General features: G+C 41.9%; 1 protein-coding gene across 2 annotated transcripts in view; it reads left to right on the top strand.

Annotated features, from left to right (window-relative positions):
- CPED1 (cadherin like and PC-esterase domain containing 1) overlaps nucleotides 1-12,298 on the top strand; it is a 262,754-nt gene that overhangs the window by 205,652 nt on the left and 44,804 nt on the right. The gene's annotated exons all lie outside the window — the stretch shown is intronic.

Genomic DNA, 12,298 nt, shown 5'->3' with positions numbered 1-12,298 from the left:
AGGCTGTAACCTGTTTCCCAAAGCACAGTCGGGCCCGTCCCTCTGGGCCAACGCCGAGTCCTGAGCCATCTCCCTTACAGCCCTTGGGTTGTGGGGCCCCGTGGCCGCCTTCCCTGCGAGCACCCCACCAGTGCGCTGGCTGTGGCCACAGCCCCCGACGGACCCAACAGATGTCTGCTAAAGGAATCGGCTGAAAAAAAACCCAAGCGAGTGAGTGTCATCAACTGTACACTTCTTGGGAGCGCGACATCCACGTGACAGATGAATCCCGATGATTCCGAAAATTATATTGAAACAAATACTTTCCCTGATGATAGGCCGTAATATGTAAATAACTGTTCATTGTCTACCGTGGGAATTAATTTGTGTTCAGTTAATAAGTAACTTCTCGATGTGCTATTATTCAAAAGTCAAAAATATTTGAGTGACCAAGCATGAGCTGGAAAGGTGCTTGGGGGCTTTTTTTTTTCCATCGGAGGGAATAGATTTGACCTGAATCATTCACATTCTTGCTGAGTCCCATTTTGACCAACTGTAAGCATTTTAAAGAGCAGCTGGTTATGTTTAGAGATGCCATCTGTAGCCACGAAAAAAGAGTCCTCCCTGATGAAGAGTTAATTGGTCTGGAAATGTTTCATAAACACAATCTTCGTTTCTTAGTATGGTGTGTTTTCTTTTCTTTTGTTTTGTTCTTCAGTCTATGAAGCATGGGTTTAAACTTAGACCCAGGATTCAAACTCCAGCTACTCTCTTCATGAAGTTGACTTCAGAAGAACTTCCCCAAACTCTACAAACCTTTATTTCCTCATCTGTTGAATGAATGTTCAAACGGTTGTAAAGATTCAATGCAGTCGGGCATGTGAAGTGCCTACTGTGGTGCTTTGCAGGAGCCAGGCCCTCTGTAAAGAGCATCTTTCGGGGCACCAGGGGGGCTCAGTGAATTGAGCGTCTGCCTTTGGCTCAGGGAGTGACCCCGGGGTCCTAGGATCGAGTCCCACATCAGGCTCCCTGCAGGGAGCTTGCTCCTCCCTCTGCCTGGGTCTCCGCCTCTCTCTCTCTCTCTCTCTCTCATAAATAAATAAAATCTTTTTTTCAAAAAGAGCATTTCTCTTCCTCCCTGCTAACTCACCAGAAGATTGGCGTCCCCCCAAAAGTTAGACCATAAATACAGTAAGTGCACCTTACCTCTTCTGTAGCCTGTGGACTGTCCTCCCACCATTCCCACAATTTTTAAGAGCAAAATGCTCATAGATCACAATTTCTGCCATGGGATATGCATGGATGCCAATAACATGTGACCACGCAGAGCCATTGCCCTGCAGTAGGACATGTCAACAAAATGGTTAAAAGCTTTTTAATGATTAGAACATTCTTCTACTGTTAGCATATATTCGCCCATCAAGAAAATCCTAAAACATGACTATCAAATTGTGTTAGACTATCTTTTAACATGTAAAATCAATTTTACAATTACAGAAGACCCTTCCTCTAGCTTTTCCTAATATTAACATTTCACATGAATATGATACTTTATCAATACTTAGGAAATTAATATTGGTACAGTATATTTGCTTCGCGAAACACCTTTTATGGATTTCACTAGTCTTTCCAATAATTTTCTTTTTCTGTTCCGGGATCTCAAATGGCTTTTAGTTATCATGTTCTTTAGTCTTCTCAAATCTGTGGCGGTTTCACAATCTTCCCTTGGTTTTTGGGGGGCGGTTTTTTTTTATGACTTTGACACTTGGAGAATGCAGGTCGGTTATTTGGTAGGATGCCTCTCAGTTTGGAATCGTATGTCTTGTCTGATTAACTTTACACATTTGTGGCAGAAAATCTGCAGAAGTGATGTGTTTCTCTTGATCACTTAATGAGGACAAGTGCTGGCTGGGTTTCTCCACTGTGAAGTTACATTTTTCTCTGTGTAATAATATCTTAGGGTGGGTGACCTTTAGACTAATCCTAGAGTATTTTTAAAAGTCTGATTAACATGTATAAACATGTATAAACATATAAAACTGGGGCACCTGGGTGGCTCAGCAGTTGAGTGTCTGCCTTTGGCTCAGGGTGTGACCCTGGGGTCCTGGGATCGAGTCCCACGTGGGGCTCCCTGCAGGGAGCCTCCTTCTCCCTCTGCCTGTGTCTCTGCCTCTCTCTCTGTATCTCTCATGAATAAATAAATAAAATCTTAAAAAAAACATATAAAACTACACATAGGGAGGGCTGTCCTGTCATAGAACAATTATTTTCATAGCTGTTAATATTTGCATTGTTAGGACATATTTATACCAAAAATTAATATTAACTTTTGATCTTACAGTGTCATGGTAGCTTGGATTTCAGTTTTGAATGCATCAACATTTCCTTCTAAGCATAATGTAGCCACATTTAGCATGCCTGGAGCTCAACTGTGGATGTACAAGATGCTGATTAGTGGGTGATTTTTAAAAACTATTAGCACTCAGGGGTTACTATCAAAGCCTCAAAAGACCTGGAATTTGTAATGTAAGACATGTAATGAGATCATTCGTTTGTAGCATGACACATGTCACTTGGTTTAAGTTTCATTTAAGGTTTAAAATTCTCTAATTCTGAGGATCCTTGAGCCTGTGCACCCACATGTGCGTGCATGCGTGCGGGTGGGTAGGTATGGGCATGTGTGTGTCATGCAGTCACCGGGATGAATGTGGGCAGGAAATGCCCGCCAGGTGCCCCAAACTAGGGTGACCGCATGTTGCATTAAAATACTCAGTTCTACTTGCGCCCCTCAGAAGATTCCCTACCAAAGCTACATTTTCAAGGATCACAGCCTCATGTGCTTTGAGTGGACCAGGGCCCCGCGGCACAGGCCGTGCTGAAGCACATCGGGAGTTCCACTCCCTACGAGGGGTCGGTACTTCCCGGGAGACCTGCTCACTACTTAATATGCGGGCGAACGCTTGCTATGCTTGGCGTCACCCTGATTGACAGGTAAACATCAATTAAAAGTTGTCTTTTAAAATATCTCCGTGGCCTCCTGCCTCTTTCCACTCACTGCTATTTCAGCTTCGGCCCACACATAATAGGTTTGCTCCTTTGGAATAGGAAAATGACCTTTTCTAGTTGTTGTTGATGTTGTTGTTTTGTCACTTCGCAAACCGATCCAGATGCTCCGAAGCATGAGAGGCCCCACGGTCGTGCATTCAGTTCCAATTCCACCCTCCTTTGTTCACAAATCAAAAAGAACTGAACTTTTTCAAATATCCAAACCTATAAATTCATTCTTTCTTTTCATTTGCATTCACATCTACCCTCTGGATTCCATCTGGGTCCAAAACCAAAAGTGCTGAAAGACCACAACAAAGGCTGCTTGCCTTGGAGTTCCCAGCTCACCGGAAGTGGGAAGCATCAGGGCCTTCACAGGCTCCAGCTCACTAGATTTCCAGACCCAACTCCACAAACCCAGACGTTCGTATGCACGTCTAAGCTGAGAATACAGGGTGCCTTTCAGAATGGAACTCCAGCAAGCGGGATCATGCCGGCCCCATCCTGGTTAACTTGAGAGGCCATCTAGGTTAAAAAAGAGAAAATTGCCTATTAGTTCAGGGATTTGGAATGCATGAGAAATATATAGAAGTATTCCAAATATTGATGTAATATTAATAAATTTAATTGAGTGGAACTAATTCATCTGTTTATAATTTGTTTCAATTTCCCCTTTTCCTGAGTTCATTGGGGACCATCTTAATATTTGCAGGTAGTTATAATATACGGCCACTTTTCAGCTGATGTTTAAGGAAAGAAACACACAATTGTGTTATCCTATCGATGGCTCATCACTACGTGGGTCCTACTCTGTTCTGCGTCAGAACTCCAAACTCTAAGCACAAATCACAAGTCAAGCAGCATTCACAGTTGGGCTACCCAACGCCGAGCTCCATTATTCCTTAAAAACCATTAAAATCAAAAACTTATTTATAAACTCTCACTAGAACAGAAATATCAAGCATTGAAAAGTATCAACCTTCAAAGCAGTGTTGTTAGGGTTCCCTTCTCCACGGGGTAGAAGGACTTGGCAGGCTGCTCGTTTTCATTAAAACTCAAAGTGAGGCAACTGTGTAGGTGAAGCCTACTCACTGCACACGTTTTATCAGAACAGTGCGAAGTCAAAGTCAAAGTGTCTCCTGCTCCTCGGTAAAATGCCTAATTTCTTACTGTTTCTTACAAGGGCATCTGCTTAGTAAAAACTTTTGTAAGTTTTATAGAAGGAGCTGAGAGACTATCTGATAAGAATTTTTTTTAAAAACTTTATTTATTCATGAGAGACCCAGAGAGAGAGGCAGCGACACAGGCAGAGGGAGAAGCAGGCTCCATGCAGGGAGCCCAATGCAGGCGGGACTTGATCCCAGGACCCCCGGGTCGTGACCTGAGCCGAAGGCAGACGCTCCACCGCTGAGCCCCCCAGCGGCCCCCATCCTTAATCCTCTAATAGAGCCACTGTTCAGTGTTTCTCATGCGTCGTTTCAACAATTACGTAGGCACAGTTGAGGACATGTGATATTTGGCATTTTATTTTACTTAAATAAGATCCTGGAATACATAATGTCCTGCAACTTGCTTTATTGCTCTTAATCATGTATCTTATATATCTCTCCATATGTTTACTCTGCATCCTTCTTTTCTAAGAATCAAAAAGCATTCCATTAAATGGATGTTATTTAACCAGTTCCCTGTTGACGGACACTTGAGTTGTGTCAAGTTTTCCATTATTATACAAAGCACTCCAGTAAATTTCCTTGCAGACTATATAAAGTATTATCTGTAGGATAAAGTCTTTGGAGTATAATTATATTCAGAAGATATTTCCAAAATGCCTTCCCTAAAGGATATAAATCTCCTTTCATATGAATGTATATGCGTTACACTTTTTTCTTAATGAAAAAGTTCAGTTTTAGGATCACTGTGGTATGTAAAGGATGGTTTCAGATGGATTATGCCATAATTATTTATTGCTACTGTATACCTCAGCTAATTTCCTATGAATGTTCATTGGGTGTCTACTAATGTGAATTGCATAATAGCTACTCAGTGTTTTATGGCTTGCGGACTACAATACAAGGAAAGCAGTTGTTAAGTTCAGAGACAATGTGAAGACAAAAAATAATTCATTCCTTTTGGAACAAGATAGTGAAATTAGCTCCTCTGGAGCTTCATTTCCTTCTTCTTTTTTTTTTTTTTTTTTTTTAAACCGAAATACAACTGATGTAGAGCATCTTATTAGTTTCATGTGTACAACACAGTGATCCAGTATTTTTGTATGTTACAAATGATAAGTCTGGTTACTGTCTGTCATCTTATGAAGTTATTACATACCATCTACGATATTCCCCAAGCGCACATTTCATCTTCCTGACGTTTATTTTCTAACTGAAAATTTATACTTCTTAATCCCCTTTACCTATTTTGTCTGCCTCCCAGTAATTTGTTTCGTCTATCATCGATCTATTTCTGCTTTATTTCATTTGTTCATTTGTTTTGGTTTTCAGATTCCACAAGTAAGTGAAGTCACATAGTATTTGTCTTTCTCTGATTGACTTACTTCACTTAGTGTAATATGCTCTAGGTCCAAGCACGTAATGCAAACGGCCAGAACTCATTCTTCTTAATGGGCGAGTAATAGTCCATTGTATGAATCTACCACTCTTTTATCCATCCTTCTGTCAAGGGACACTTAGGTTTCTTTCATATCTTGGTTGTTGTAGGTAATACCTCAATGAACATAGGGGTGCATGTATCTTTTTGGATTGACGTTTTCATTTTCTTTGGACAAATGCCCAGAAGTGGAACTACTGGATTGTATTGTAGTTCTATTTTTTATGTTTTGGGGGAAAATGCCATACTGTTTCCCATAGTGGCTGCACCAATTTGCATTTCCACCAACAGCGCACAAGGGTTCCCTCTTCTCCACATCCTCATCAACACTTGTTATTTTTTGTCTTTTTGATAATGGCCAATCTGACAAGTGTGTGGGGGATATTTTACTGTAGTTTTCATCAATGGTTAGCAATTTTGAGCATCTTTCCATGTACCTTTCGGCCATCTCTATGTCTTCTTTGGAAAAATGTCCACTCGAGTCCTCTGCCCATTTTTTAAATCTGGTTATTTGGAGTTTTTGACATTTAGCCGTGTAGGTTCTTCGTAGATTTTGGATATTAGCTCCTTACTGGTTATATGATTTGCAGACATCTTTTCCCATTCAGTAGGTTGCCTTTTTGTTTTGTTAATGGTTTTCTTCCCTGTGCAAAAGCGTCTTAGTTTGACGTAATCCCTTCTGTTTATTTTAGCTTTTGTTGCCCTTGCCTGAGGAGACTGATCCAAAAAAAATATTGCTAAGACCAGTGTCATAGAGTTTTTAACCTATGTTTTCTTCTAAGAGTTTTGTGGTTTCACATATTATATTCAAGTCTTTAATTCAATTTGAATTTATTTTTATAGGTGGTATAAGATAGTTCTCCAGTTTTATTCTTTTGCACGTTATCTGTCCAGTTTTCCCAGCACCATCTGTTGAAGAGGCTGTCTTTTCCCCATTGTACATTTTGCTTCCTACATCATAGATTAATTGACCATATATGCATGGGGTTTTGGGAGGCTCTCTGTTCTATTCTACTGATCTATGTGTTTGTTTTTGTGCCAGTACCATACTGTTTTGATTAAGAGAGCTTTGCAGCATAGTTCAAAATCAGGAAGCTCCAGCTTTGTTCTTCCTTCTCAAAATTGCTTTGGCCATTGGAAGGTTTTTTGTGGTTCCACCCAAATGTTAGGATCCTTAGGAACTTCATTTCTTGTAGGAAAGAACAGTCTTGATATGGAAGGGGACTCTGCCTCCCTAAGACTGTGCCAGGATTGTCAAGTTTGAGAGTCACCACTGAGTTCCAGGAAATAGGAGCAGACCAGGGAAAGAGGAAGAAATGGGTGCCTCCGAAGGAGTGGTGCCATAGGGAGTGAATGTATAGTTTTAAAATTTGATGGGCATTTTTCATTACTTAGTAGGAGAGGGAGACAATCATTTCATCTTAAAGGAATGATTCCATGGAGCCGGAAAAGCAAGTAAGATGTAAAGATTCCACCCAGATCAAATAGTCCATGGCTCTAAAACTATGGCAATATCTTACTAAAAATGAGAAATACTACTAATTCCTTTATGGCTAAACACCCCCTTTTTTAAGAATTAAAAAGGCTTGCAGAAAAACTGGTAACAAGAAATAGTGATCATGAATTCATGGGTAAGACAGGGGGCAAAACCAAGGACTCCTTAATATTCTTCTGCTAGTCATTGCAACACTTCATGAAAACTTAGTCAATCTTTAAAATTACATACTAAACATACACACTCTACACATGTTTAAACAAGGAAATCCCTGCTAATTAGCTTCCTGCAGTCTAGTGAGAGCTATGGCCATCCAGTCTGGAATCTGTGAAGTCTGCAGCAAAATGATGTGCTCTAAATGTGGAGCTTTCTGGGGTTAATGCCATTTTAAGCAACTCTGCTAAATACTACCTTTTTTTGTGTATCTAGACTCTGAGGCTCCAAGAGATGACACGTAAGGCCAAAAGAGCTGTCATTCGTCTTCTTAAATATGCCTGAACCTGAACAAATTACTAATTACCCCAGTGAAGAAAGAAGTGAGAGAGGCTAATGAATTTTTTTTTCTGTCAAGGTAGTTTAAATTTTGTTATTAGTAGGTTAATTACTTTTCATACCGAAGGCAGTATTCAAAAAGATCCACATGGCCTGCGAAGAACAGGTTTCACAGACTCTTAGAGGAAAAGAGAAGTTTGGCTGCATATTCTTTTTTCCATAGTGGTGTGACCAAGTGTGGGTTTGTTTCTCTTCCATAGCAAGGAGCGCAGAGGTAGACAACCCAAAGTTAGCGCCACGTTTCTGCAGCATCACCTATGCCCTGGGCTCTTTCAGACTTCTACGCACGGTTGACTCATGGTCATGACACGGCTGCTCCTCCTTCTAAGAGGAATTGAGAAACAGAGTGACAAAAAAAAAAAAAAAAAAAAGCACATCAAGGAGGCTAAGCTTACATCAGAGAAGCAAAACTTTTCTAGAAATCCATTGCCAGCTTCCACTTTTTTTTTTTTTTTTTGCTAGAATAGAGTTGCATGGCTATGTCTGGCTAAAAGGAGAGTGGGAAATAGAGTTCCTTCTTCATATTTTTTTAAAGATTTATTTATTTATGATAGACATAGAGATAGAGAGAGGCAGAGACAGGCTCCATGCCGGGAGCCCAACGTGGGACTCGATCCCAGGACTCCAGGATCGCACCCTGGGCCAAAGGCAGGCGCTAAACCGCTGAGCCACCCAGGGATCCCCTCCTTCTTCTTATTTAAAATGCTAGATATATTGCTGCCTGCAAGAAAACAAAGAAGAAAGAAAGGAGAACGGATGTGGTGTAGGCACCTAACATTGTCTGCCGCCATGCCTAAGAGATCATCTAATGCATGTTCCCCCTCTTTTCTCTCCACCTTTCATCATTATATATTGAGAAAACTAGATCAGTGACTCGCTCAAACTCATACAACCAGTTCGCGGCAAAGCCGGAATTAAAATTGGTAAGTGTGACTCCTGACCCAGTGGTGCTTTCAGGATAGGCCACTACCCTCCTCTCTAATACGCTGCCCGGAGCCAGCAGCCAGCCCGAGGACGCCCTTACCCTCCCGGCGCCGGCAGCCGGCGTCCAGGCTCGGGTCTGCACGGAGCCATCTGCGGGTTCGTTCAACCCTAAGAGCAACGTCGTTTGGCTTCAGCTGGGAAATGAATAACGTCCGCTTCGGCGGGCTGCTTTGGTTTTCCAAAATAGCCAAGAGTTTAACTTAAAGAGTCAAGATTTATGAACTGCAAACAAAGATTAGCTGCTAAGGAGAATTTCAAAAGGAAACACAGAACACGATAGAAGATTCTTTGACCTAAACTACAGAAAGGGGAGGCTGCGACTGAATTTCCTTTACCTTGAAGTCCGCGCTCCCTGTCCCACCCTGCTGGCTTTCCTTTGCAATCTCACCTGGACTCCTGTCCTGCGTCCTATTTGCTGCAGTTTAGTTAGAACCAACAGGCCCGACCTGCCACCTGTCACAGAACAGCGGCCCCTGGGAGCCTCCACCTGAGGCAGAAATAGCACCACTCCGGGAACGCTTCAAGCACCAAGTCCGGCGAGAGTTCCAAGTGGCAGCAGTGGTCACCGGGTGCGACTCCCACTCCGCCTTCCCGTGACCTGCAGACGTTCAGCCTATCGTCCTTGGCTCGTCCGTGAGGCCCCAGTGCTCCGAGAGGGCAACACTGAACACTTCGGAAGAGTTCTACCCGCTCTACTGCCAGCCATTTGTTTCAGAAGCTTCAAAGTCAAAAATAATAAAATAAAATAAAATAAAATAAAATAAAATAAAATAAAATAAAATAAAATAAAATAAAATAAAATAAAATAAGCTTCGAAGTCAGATGAGAACACGCTTCTGTAATATTAAGCGATTTTTTTCTAAGCCGCACCTAAGAGGATAATTAGAACAAATGAGATGGAGGTTTCAGCGGGAGCCGAGGAAGGCGCTCCTGGCAAGGAGCTGTACTGTGCCCCCGGACAGGCCGCAGACGCGCACTTCCAGCAAGAACTTTGCACACTCCAGGCATGAATACTTTTCCATTTTGAAGATGTGTTTAAAAAAAAATGCTTAGAATCACATTATAAATTAATCATTCTTCCTCTGAGTAAGAGTTTGTAGTAGATAAGCTTGGACGTGGCATCTCCAGAAAGGCCCATGATTTCAATCATTATAATGTACATTGTCAGCATATGAGTTCCTCAAAAGTGACTTTCTTTATACTTAAGATGTCAGATAAATCCTTTTCCTGCCTTATCTAATGGCCTTTGACATGCAATTTCTTCTCCTCAGAACTCTCCTGCCCTGTTTTTCTCATTATTCAGTTCAGATGTTGCTACCTCAGAGGATTCCTGGGGGGCTCAGCGGTTTAGCGCTGCCTTTGGCCCAGGGCGTGATCCTGGAGTCCCGGGATCGAGTCCCACGTTGGGCTCCCTGCAGGGAGCCTGCTTCTTCTGCCTGGTTCTCTGCCTCTCTCTGTGTGTCTCTCATGAATAAATAATATTTCTTTGTGTCTTCTTCAATTTCTTTCAGAACCGTTCTATATTTTTTAGGGTATAGATCCTTTACCTCTTTGGTTAGGTTTATTCCTAGGTATCTTATGCTTTTGGGTGCAATTGTACATGGGATTGACCCCTTAATTTCTCTTTCTTCAGTCTCATTGTTAGTGTATAGAAATGCCACTTACTTCTGGGCATTGATTTTGTATCCTGCCACGCTGCCGAATTGCTGTGTGAGTTCTTGCAATCTTGGGGTGGAGGTGGGTGGGGGGTGGCGGTGACTGGGTGACGGGCACTGAGGGGGGCACTTGACGGGATGAGCACTGGGTGTTATTCTATATGTTGGCAAATTGAACACCAATAAAAAATAAATTTATAAAAAATAAGTAAATAAATAAAAATATTAAAAAGAAAAAAAAGATGTTGCTACCTCAGAAAAGGTCCTGGGACTAACGTAGCTGAGAGAGCCCACATGCACTCATCAGTGATTGGGTTGGGGGGCCAGCGGACAAGCCATCAGGCGTACAGAACGGGCCATTCCTCTCCTTGACTGATGCACGTCAACCACGTGTAGGGCTTTAACCGAGTAGCTAGGACTCTGTCAGCTGTGGTTGGACTCTCTCCAGGTGAATATGAGGATATGACCTTGCAGACCTGCGCGCACACACGCCAGAGAGACCCCAAACAAACAATAATTTTCAGGCAAAGGTTTATCTAAATCTAGAGTTTTTGAAATGTTTCAACGTTATTTGCATGAATGAATGAATCTATCATCACCATCTCTCTGCATCTCCGTGTGTCGGTTTATACACTCCACAAGATATCTTTCTATTAATACGTTGAGCACAATGTCTCAGTCTGAAGTACCTGAATTTAGGTGACTTGGCGGCATGTTCATGGTGTGTTTCATATGACATATGTTGTTCTGTAACAAAGCACTGCTTTAGGTTTTTGTCTTTCTCGTGTGTCTTGGAAATCTCTCCATGTTGCTCTGCTTAGATTTATCCTGTACGTTATATGAGGGTTTTTTCTCCCTAATGTTTGATATAAACATTTTTTTTTTGTAATCTCGTAGATGCTTTGTGTATTTTTTTTTCTGGCCTTAAAAAAGGTCCAGCCTGCACCAAAAATTAAATGTATAGACAGCTATCACACACACACCATTCACAGATGTTTATTCAGACTAAAACTCCTCCTTAACTTTGTGTTATTTTAATTGCTTTTTTATAATGAACACTAATGCAAATCACATTCCTGAGCTTTTTTTTTTAAGATTTTATTTATTTATTCATGATAGACATAGAGAGAGAGAGAGAGAGAGACAGAGAGAGACAGAGACACAGGCAGAGGGAGAAGCAGGCTCCATGCAGGGAGCCCGATGTGGGACTCGATCCCTGGACTCCAGGATCGAGCCCTGGGCCAAAGGCAGGTGCCAAACCACTGAGCCACCCTGGGATCCCCTACATTCCTGATCTTTAATCAGTATTCCAAATTCCAGTTCCAGTTATGAATTTAAAAATGGAAATATGTATACTGAATCGGTATTTCGTGAAGTCTGTGCATGACCCTCCTTCCTTTTGTTCCTTAATATCCTGGACCTTCTCATCTGAGATGTGGAAATCTGAGTTGGGTGTGAGAATGTATGAGAGGGTGAGGGAAGGTGACGAGAAATTGCTCATTAGAGACAGAGTCACAAAGCAAAGAGGAGGTCAAACCAATTATTTTTCTCCATTACTGAGAATTTATGATATGAAATGGGAAAGAATTACGTCTAAACTTTTATGCATTCAATAAATATTTGCCTATTGTATGTTAGGGACTGGGGATATGTGCGAGTGAAATAATTCTTTGCTCTCAGGGAGTATTCAGTCTAATGGAAAAGACATAAATAACAAATTATCACCTGATGGTGAAGGGTATGGAGGAAACCAGCGGGGATGGCGCGGACAGGAGTGGGGATACACAATGATGCCAGCGTTTCAAGAAGGCCTTGCTGAGGCCTGAAACACAAAAGATGCACAAAATGAGAGGGAAAGCATTCCTGACGGGGATAACAGCGTTTTTACCCGCCCTAGATTGTGATAGCTGAGGGACCTGGGTGAGAAGGGAGGGAGTGGAATCAGGTGAGGTAGGATGGAGGGACACAGGCCAGGTACGGG

This window comes from Canis aureus, chromosome 18 (genome assembly GCF_053574225.1).
Source record: "Canis aureus isolate CA01 chromosome 18, VMU_Caureus_v.1.0, whole genome shotgun sequence".
NCBI lineage: Eukaryota > Metazoa > Chordata > Mammalia > Carnivora > Canidae > Canis > Canis aureus.
This window is presented reverse-complemented; position numbering and strand designations above follow the sequence as displayed.